Here is a 10039-nt window from a genome sequence, read left to right as displayed (position 1 = left end):
ACAATGACCCTAAACACACAGCCAAAGCTACTCTGGAGTGGTTTAAAAACAAGAACCTGAATGTCTTAGAATGGCCCAGTCAAAGCCCAGACCTCAATCCGATTGAGAATCTGTGGCAAGACTTGAAAATTGCTGTTCACCAACGGTCCCCATCCAACTTGACAGAGCTTGAGCAATTTTGCCAAGAAGAATGGGCAAAAATTGTAGGATCCAGATGTGCAAAGCTGGTAGAGACTTACCCTAAAAGACTCACAGCTGTAATTACTGCCAAAGGTGCTTCTACCAAGTATTGACTCGGGGGTGAATACTTATGCAACCAACAAATGTCTTTTTTTTGTTTGTTTAATTGTTCTAAGAAGATGTATTCTTTTTTAAAGATGTGTAAATGGGATTTTTTTTTATTTAATGCACTTGAACAGGCATTGCTCCAAATTATTGCTCCAAAATAAAATTGAGAAGCTGAAATCAATGAGGCTAAAGCGGTATTCCCAGACCTGCCAGGGAGCGTCTCACCCAGGGCTCTTCTATTAGAGACAGCAGAGCGAACTACCAGAACACAGGCCTGGTTCTCTACTCTGTTCTAGTAGGCCTCTTGGCGTAGCTAGACCAGAGCTAATTCTCTTCAGAGGCTGCTCCTTCGTTTTAAAAACTTTGACCTGCCCACCTGGCAAAGGAATTTACAATGTCCTTACCCCTGCCCGCTGTGACTGATGTCAGGTCTCAGCTACCAATGGCGCTTGGTCCAAAATCCATCCCATGTGTTCTCTGCATGAGATTGTAACTGAAATCAACCCAATACCAGAAAGCAAACCACAGATTAATTTAGCAAGAGCCCCTCCACCAATTATGGGCCCGACATACACTGACAGTTATCCACCAATTCCTCTGCGAACAGTCAGAAACTACAGCGCAAACTACAGGGACCTGCATGACCAATCAGCCCTAAAATGATCCACATTGCTCTATGGAGGCTACCATTCCCCCACCCACCCACCCACCCGCCCACCCAAGAATCACTACTATACGTTAGTTCATGATGCTGCTAATTTAAAAGCTGGACTGTGTTCACTGAACAGGGCAATGGGTGAATGAATGAGGGAACATGCCCTCATGTACAGATGAAGCATTCTCCCAGTCTCTATTAAAACAGCAAGTAAAAGCAAAAGTATATGGTTGTCAAATAAAACAAAAAAAATCATCCATAACTATTAAAAACTAAATTGTGCAGAATTATAATTTAAAACATTTTTTTTGTATTACTATTTAGAAATATTAAAAGAAACTTAATTAATTCAATGACAAACATTTGGCCTAAAAGTCTTTTTTGATTACATTGAAAAAATGAGAAAAATAATGATTATTTAAAGAAGTCCCTCTGCAGGGTGTCTGGCTCTGAACATTAAAATATACTGTATCTGCATTTTTGTTGAAGTGACTTTTCAAACGGTTTAGAAACATTTTTGTATAATAGTACCTCAGTACTAAAGTAAACATAATATAAAAAACTGGAAATGAGCAGTGCATTTTAATGTCTGAACAGTAGTCCATTTATTGCAATCGGATTAATAATAACATTGGTGAATAACTGCAGAAGCTTGCAGAGGGGTTTGGGGTTAAGGAGTCAGTAATGGGTGCAAGTGGAAGTGAATCACAAAACAAAACTACATCACTCTGTGAGCTACAGTATGGAAGTGATTGAAGGTTCACAGGGGAGATGGTGCAGCGCTGTGCATAGCAAAAAACTGCTGAACCTCATATTGCCTTTAAATATTTTAAAAATATATATTTATTTAATTATGCTGTAACAAGATAGCGTCAGGAATAAGACTCAGACCAGAAAGCTGCTGTTCAAAGCGCTGGTGCGCACGTCTATTAGCAAACAAAAAACACACAGACAAGTAAACGGGCACAAGGGCCAGAATAAAAGGTTAAACAAAGACAATTCGGTTGTCAGGCCAGGCATTTGCCTTCACTGACCATTTACAAACACTCGCCAGCACTCCTCTCAAACACCAACTCCCAAATCAAGCTTGTTCTCCTCCTTAAATACCATGTGGTTGGAGCCTAATTAACCAATAATCATTCAATTAAGGCTCCAGCAACATTCTCAAATGTATTTCTGGCAGGGAGGATTTTAACCCCCTCCCTGCCAACCCTATATTCCCAACACACACAAATATACAATTTACCTTTAGGGCTTTTGCCCTGCCACACAGGCATATGTCTTTACAATGTGGAACATATTGTACAATGATATAGAGGATAACAGAACAGTTCTGATCCCTTGTTCTTTAGGAAGGGAATGAGATTCCAGTGACCGTGTCACTGTGGAAGGGCCTAAAGTATCACTGACAGAGTGGGCCGCCGCTCTGAATGAAATGATATTCGCATGCTTATGTGCAGGATGATGAAACTGTAAATTAATCATTGACCTTTCATGAATGACATGTGACCTGGGAGGTATCACGGCAGTATCTCTGCAGAAGAGCTTTCTGAAAATTGCTATCTGCCGCCTGAAAATAAACAATAAGATATCAAATGTTATAAAAAAAATTGACTGGGTTTTACCCTGGAAAAGTGAATTATTTTTTTGCCTCACCAGTCAGAACATATCAATTCATTTCAAATCATCCCTCATCTCCAGAGTGGAAGGGATACTTATTGGGTTTAGGGTTGTTTAGGGCTGAGTAATTGCCATTTACCAGAATGCATGCTTTATTTAAACAATATCCAAAAGTAATAATACAAAAAGAATTTGAAAAGACTGCTTGAAATAGGTTCTGCAATATGACTTCAAGTCCTTTGTATGTCTTGAAGGGAACCATGTCTCGGGTGAAAGTTCAGAACACTGGGGCATTGGGCCTTGTTATACAAGCACTTTATAGCTTTTACTGTATCTTTCATAGCCAGGGCATCAGCTTTGTGTTGTATAAGGTTGGGATCAGAGAGTCAGCAGCCTGGTTCAGTCTAATTGTACGAATGCAGCTGGTATTTATTTATTTAAAACATACTGTATATGCATTATGTATTGCATAGCTAGGAAACTTAACATGAAACGACTATTCATGCAATGACCAAAAGGGTTGTACAAGGATCTAGAAACATGTTGATCACAGTAGTCTATCTGCAGCTTAAAATTTCACGTAGTTTCCATAATTGTTTTCAAATGGATTATGGAATTTATGCAAGAAATAAATTATCTTGAGGTGGCTAGCTAAAGCAAAAAAACAAAAACAAAAAGAAAAACAGTGAAAAATGGTGATTAAAACTAAAAAAAGATGTTAACAAGATAGAAAACTTCCAAATATTAATTAATAAGAGCAAGTGAGAGTTTAAATGATCTTATTCTAAATATTGTAATTGTTAAAATAAAGTAACAAAGCAAAAAGACTTGTTTAGAATAAGTTGTTAGTAACCCATACGGAAATAACTTATATTTGACATATATTAAAAGCAATATATTTTACACTTATATGTCTATTTCTTCATTGGTTTTTTATATGTATACATATATAAATTATATGCGGATTGGTTATAAAATTGGCCCGATGTTATAGTATGTTTCATATAAGGATTTTATGTGTTAGTATATGTAATATACAGTGCTCTCCATATATGTTTTTTTTTAATATATAATCTGAATAATATTTTTTATAATCTAAATATGTGTTTTTATAATCTAAATATTTGCCCTTCATTTGGTGAAGTGACTACATATTTTCATATATTATTCATTATCCAAGTAAGATAATGGATAATATATATTTTCATGAAAATATGTTCAAACTAGACATTGAATAAAATATTAGAATACATTTAGATTAATGAAACAATAAAAATCCAAAATACAGTAACTGTTCAGCCCAGCACTCAAGAATGCATAACCCAGACACTTCTGTCACATCTCCCCGGGTAACATTGTTAAAAGTTTAATTTTTTTGCCAAATGTGCTGTAGAAAGTTATGTAAAGCATGTTTTTAAAGAATTACTATTATGTACCAATTGCCATGGGTATGTACTTGATGCAGGCTGTGGTCAAAGCAGCAGGGCTTCTTTTGTATAGTATCTCATCAAAATATTAAACATACAAAAAGCCAAGTTTTAAACATGCCTTGAGCACAAAGTATTGTAGTAACTGATAGAAAATCAAATATTTATTCAAGGGTTGTTCCTTATTAAAATGTTACAATGAGATGGTACAGGTGCTACACTAGCTTTAATTGTGACTTGGGTAACTAAGCTATCATGTATATGACCTGTGTGTGTTTGATATAAGCTTTGTAGGTTTTTGTGAACATAGTTTAAAATGCAGCCTTAAGCAGAAAGTATATTTTATGCTATTTACAAAAATGTTTCTGGTGTCTGTATGTGTAGTTATTTTGAACAAAAGTTTGGTGAAGATCAAGGTAGTTGTGATTTTATCACCATGTAGGGCAGGTGGTACTGTTACCAAGAGCTCCCGTTTTCTCTCTTTGCTCGGGCTGAATATTTGTGTCTGCTTATTCAAGTTGCCTCTGTCATTCACTTGTATTGAAGAAAGAAAATCTGTTCTGGGGTTCACTGGCTGGCAAAAGCAGGTGACCACCTAGTTCAGTGTCTGTAGACAAACAGGTTTTACTGTAAATTTCATATCATCACACAAAATCATTGAAGAGACCGGCAGGCATTTCAGAAACTGTAGCAGAACACCTTAGAAGTCCCCACAAAAATTCTACAATATGTTTACACACACACACAAAATTAGTCTTGCCAAAGCCAAGTTGCTAAATCGAATCCTTTGTAAAAACACAAGAGCCCTTCCTGAGATGGCCTATGAATCTTTAGTACAGGAGATACAAGGAAGAAAAACTTAAAAGGAAAAAAGAGTAAAACATGAGTACCCTGTACAGTACTGACTTACCTAAATAAGTCACATGAAGGAATCAAGAAGGATAACTGATGAGTAGTATTTTAAAGCATATTTACCCAATTATACTTATATTTTTACAATCACAGTTCCTACATTTATCACACTGTGTTTATTGCACCTCTGAGTGAGGTTATGTCAAATAAAACACTGTGAAACTATGGCACTTCATTAAACCATTCACCAAGCAGGGTATTTGATCCTGATACTCTGAAACCACACGATTTTATCAAAACCCTGGGAAATTGAAGCCATCACTAAAAGGTGTCAGAAATTAAAATGTTCTGTCCCTGGGAGAAAGATACACCTTGGGTAACATATATCAGAGATTTTTATTTTAAAGATGTATTAAGCAGTATCCAATCTCAGGGATACTGCCGAGTTTAGAAAAATCTGCTCTGAGAAATGTTTAGCTTCAGAAAACAAAAAACAAAACAAAACAGGGTTTCTTCATCCCTGAAAAAACACAAGAAAAACAACAACAAAAAGCAGTGTCTGTCTTGTTTCTAAGGAAATACCAGATCTCTGCTTTCTGACAGAAAAGCTACTTAAGGCTTCAAATAAGCAATTGCCTATTTATTTAAAATTCCTTGACCATGATAGCTTTCTGGGGGCCAAATCAATGTTCACGGTAGAGTCCATCTGTCTGCGCTACTTGATGCCATAGTGGCTTTTCAGGTCTCAGCAATCTGACTTTTAATTCCTTTTTTATTGTATTTTTGTTACCAGGAAAGCAATACTGTGAGTCCATCTGTTTTTCATGAGGACATATTCGAATAAAGCATACCAATAATATTGAGAACTTTAATGAAAAAAGTGATTTCTTGAATGTAAAATATATTTATTTATTATTAATAATACATGCTTTTATACTGATATATGTAAAGAAATAGCTCTGGGAAATAGGGATAAATTTGGTCAATTTCAACGATCGTTACCTGATTTAACATCACATTACAAATGTATAAAATATATGTTTACATTGGTACTGAAAACCACTGCAAACCTCAAAAAAGGAAAGTCAATGGTTGAATTAGCAAATCTAATCAAAAGTTCCATTTCACATACCAACACGCAGTGAGGTGTTCAGAAAAAAAGAAAGATTTTTTACACCAGTTACTCAAAAACCTTCTTTATTCATGTTCATTTAATCAAGTTATGTACAGTGTTTCTCATTGGCATTTAAAAAGAGGCTGCAGGTTAAAAGAGGTTTGCAGTTTACTGTACCAGTATATAAATATACAAAAAGGTTAAGAAGCTTTGGGAACGAGATTTTGCCCCAACCTTTTCCAGCAGTCAATGAAACCTCTACAAAAGTGCCATCATCTCATCAAAGCGGAGAGTTAAGAGGTGTATTTAGATCACCTGAACCAACTCCCCAGACACAGATCTTAGCTTATGAGACCCCTGTTTACGGAGGCTTAAAAATGCAATGCAGTGCAAGTCAAAATAATACAACAGCAATTCAAGTGGACTCTGTCTGCCATTCAGTTATACAGGGATTCCAAATGACAGGGTTACGTCTGGCTTTTCACATTTTTGATGTTATTGATGTTAAAAGCCATCAACATTTCTCAGAAGAGATTTTTACATATGGGTTTATGTGTGTGTATGACAAGGATGACGTGTGTGGTGACGGCAGACCAGGTAAGGAATGCACAACACCAATAGCAGACTGGGGTATAACTGCACTGCGGAGCGGTTATTATTAAATACAAAGTTTAAACAAAACAAAACACTTTCTCAAAACAAAACAGCACGTGGGCCAAAATAAACAGACAAACACTAATACAAACAAGTATTATGCTGGTATAAAGCAATTATTGTAGCAATTGTTTACTTTTTGGATTTCCTTTCTTTACCTCCTCTCTACTCCCATTCTCCACTCCCCAAACACTCCACCCTGTTGCAGCCAAAGCTGCAGGTCTTTATAGTGGTGACTGAGGGATTAACTAACAATTAATTATCTTATTATCCATCAGGCACATTTTGCACAGGTTTATTAATTATTCGTGACTGTCAGCTTGTTAAATAATCAGTAGGTGACAGTCATGCATTCTCACAAGGTATTTAAAAAAATAATAATAATAATAATGGCGGACGGCACCTCGCTCATCCTGCCAAACAAAAAGGGCTTTTTGTCATCATATATACAATACATAAATAATAATAATAATAATAATAATAATAATAATAATAATAATAATAATAATAAACAAATCCAAAATATGCACAGGGGTGGGGAGTATCCTGTCACAATGTGGTACTATACACCCAGCAACAAATACAAGCAATGACAAATATCATGGCTCACTAAAGAATACTTCCAGTCCAGTATACAAGTTATAGTTTTGTTTAAAGGCTTGCCCCTGTTTTGGAGGTGCAGAGACCTCAATCCCTTAAATCTGGGAGCTTTCCTTTTATCTTGAAGGGCCTTTCCTCCTTCTCCTCTTGCCTTGCAGCTGCATCTCCCTTTCGGGGGTCGATGGATCCCATCACCCAGCCGTGGTTGACCTCTTAAATCTATCCAGTCCCTGACCACATCCCTGACCACATTCCGGCGCCTCCTTAAGACTCACCTCTTCAAACAGCACCTGTAGAACTCCTCTGTTGTATCCTGGGACACTATCACCCTTCATTTAAATATGCTTTATTTTGCTCTTATCTGCCCCCTATTTTACTGCATTTAATCCTGTACCTCAGAATATTGTAATCTGCCAAGTGTTTAATCTGTAGTATTTTGTACTTAATCATATCCTGATGTAACTATCACTATTTAATTATATCCTGATGTAACTTTCACTATTATCTGCTGTATTATTGAATTGTGGTTTGTCACACTTGAGAATTATTGTATTTCTTGCTCTTATTGTATGACTTATATTGTAACACTTGAATGTATTTGTATTTGCTTGCGATTGTAAGTCGCCCTGGATAAGGGCGTCTGCTAAGAAATAAATAATAATAATAATAATAATATCAGAAGTTTCATCTTATAAGAAGGGTGAGGTCCTGGGCCACACCGACTGGACTGTATATCCTTCCAGTTCCCTGAATAATAATTCTTCTTATTCTGTCACTTTGCTTATTGAATCATGAAACAAAAAAACTAAAACAAGAAACAACAACAAAAAAGAAACAGAGGATGGCCCTGTTGGGAATGGACCTTTAGCTTCAAGGTCATTAGATGATCTGTGGAACACTCTATTAATGGGGTTTTAGTCACTGTCATCACTGCATTGTTTCTCAAGCCCATATTAGCTAGTGTAGTGTCATTCTCAGAATGCATCCCTTGTCCTAGCAGAAAAGGCTGCATTGTGAGCTGGAGCCCCCATTGATTTAATTACCCTGACCTGAATGAATGCGGCCTTACCCAGTAACAGATACTTACAATTTAAATCAATTCAGTGATGCATAAAAATGCCATGCTGATAAACAGACGCTGAATGGAACCTCTTGAGAAATAAGCCCCAGTCGAACACAATGTGAGGGAGATTGGCTAGAACGTCAGGTAATTGGGAATCAAAATGTTCTGCAATCTTCCCCCTTAAAGGGACTATCCTGTGCTAAATAAATACATACATAAACAATGACATTTTTAAGATCCACATTTTTTTAGGTTTTTTTTAATGGATGTATCATCTAATGTGTATTCCCTTTTAAAAAAAAAATGGGTATGTCAGGACAGTGGTAACTGATTGCTGATGCCACTTGACAATGGTTTGGAGGCCTGTGGGGAGATAACTTACGTTCTTAATGGACAGGTACTTTACAATGACATTGGGTGATTAAACCAGCTTGCAATTGTTTATTACACAAACAGTGCTTCTGCATATAAGTACAATTGGGTATTTTGATTGCAAATGTTCTGTGCTTTTCCAAGCTCTCGTTATGCTTCAGTAGATCATACATTTACCACATAGGCATTAATAAAATGTTATTCTTTAAATATCATTTTACCAGGGTTAGAACTCATTTAGGTTTTAGTATTGAATTCTATCATAAAGGATCACTATTATTATTAGCAGTAGTAGCAGTCGTCCTATTTAATGACCAATAGGGGCACTACAGCAGCTGTCAACAGCACATGGTTTTCCAGGTGGTCTCCCATCCAAGTACTAACCAAGCCCAACCTTGTTTAGCTTCTGAGTTCAGACGAGATCAGGCTTACTCAAAGTGGTGTGGCCGATGTGACATCTGAAGAAAAAAATTCATTATAGCACCCCCTAAACAAACAGGGGTGCAAACAAAGACTGGCCATTAACTAAATTTAAAGAAAAAAAAAACGTTAAAAGTATGTAAATTAAATATTCAACTGTAATAACAAACCAAAATAAATGGTACAGAGCACACCACTTAGAGCCCACTGGTCGACAAAAGCTGTCATGTCGCCAGTGGACTCTGAGTTGGCGTGCACCAAAGCAACCCTTGAGTAGTAGTAGTAGTAGTCGCAGTAGTCGTAACAGTAGTAGTAATATTGTTATTGGAGGATTTTATGATTTTCAAATAGCATTGAAGCAATTTTAGTTTATTCACACTTGATCTATGTATGAGCTTGTAATGAGCTCTCTCCGGTTGGGCTGAAAGGAGCCCAGCTCAGCTTGACTGGTCTCAGCATGGCTTTGTCAGGAGCCAGACCCATAAGGTGATGCTTTGGCATCATGAGATGAACCAAGCACAGTCAATCTTCTGTCCCTTGCCTGTAGGAGCTCATCGGCCAATGCAACCTGATCACATGATTCACTACACCCGGCAGTGCTTTTACCAGGTGAGCCACCAGTGGACCCTAGTGAGCCCCTTGGTTCAGTCCTCACTCCCTATCCCTATATATGACATACCTTCTCAGCAGTTCTTTACAGACTCATGATGTCATTATGAACAGTACAATACTACAACAGTTTTTAAAAGATGAAGGTATGCAACTGTAACCTAATTTCCCTGTGCTGACTCACAATCGTGCACTTCTTTTGAGCACGAACACATAATCCTGTATATGATTTGCAATAAAAATAGACAGTCACTATGCATTATTTTTTAAATGCGGTAGTCTGTGAATGGGCTTAATGTGAAGTCAATCACAGCTTACGCTGGAAAAGCAAACTCTTCAAACAAATCAATACAAATACGGAAGGG

General features: G+C 36.9%; 1 pseudogene; it reads right to left on the bottom strand.

The window, feature by feature from the left end:
• Positions 1-8981: 8981 nt before the first annotated feature.
• Positions 8982-9099, bottom strand: LOC117409724 (5S ribosomal RNA; annotated as a pseudogene).
• Between the last annotated feature and the right edge of the window lie 940 nt (positions 9100-10039).

Source organism: Acipenser ruthenus, chromosome 2 (assembly GCF_902713425.1).
Source record: "Acipenser ruthenus chromosome 2, fAciRut3.2 maternal haplotype, whole genome shotgun sequence".
Lineage (NCBI taxonomy): Eukaryota > Metazoa > Chordata > Actinopteri > Acipenseriformes > Acipenseridae > Acipenser > Acipenser ruthenus.
Note: the sequence above shows the minus strand (reverse complement) of the source record. Positions and strands in the feature narration are given on the sequence as shown.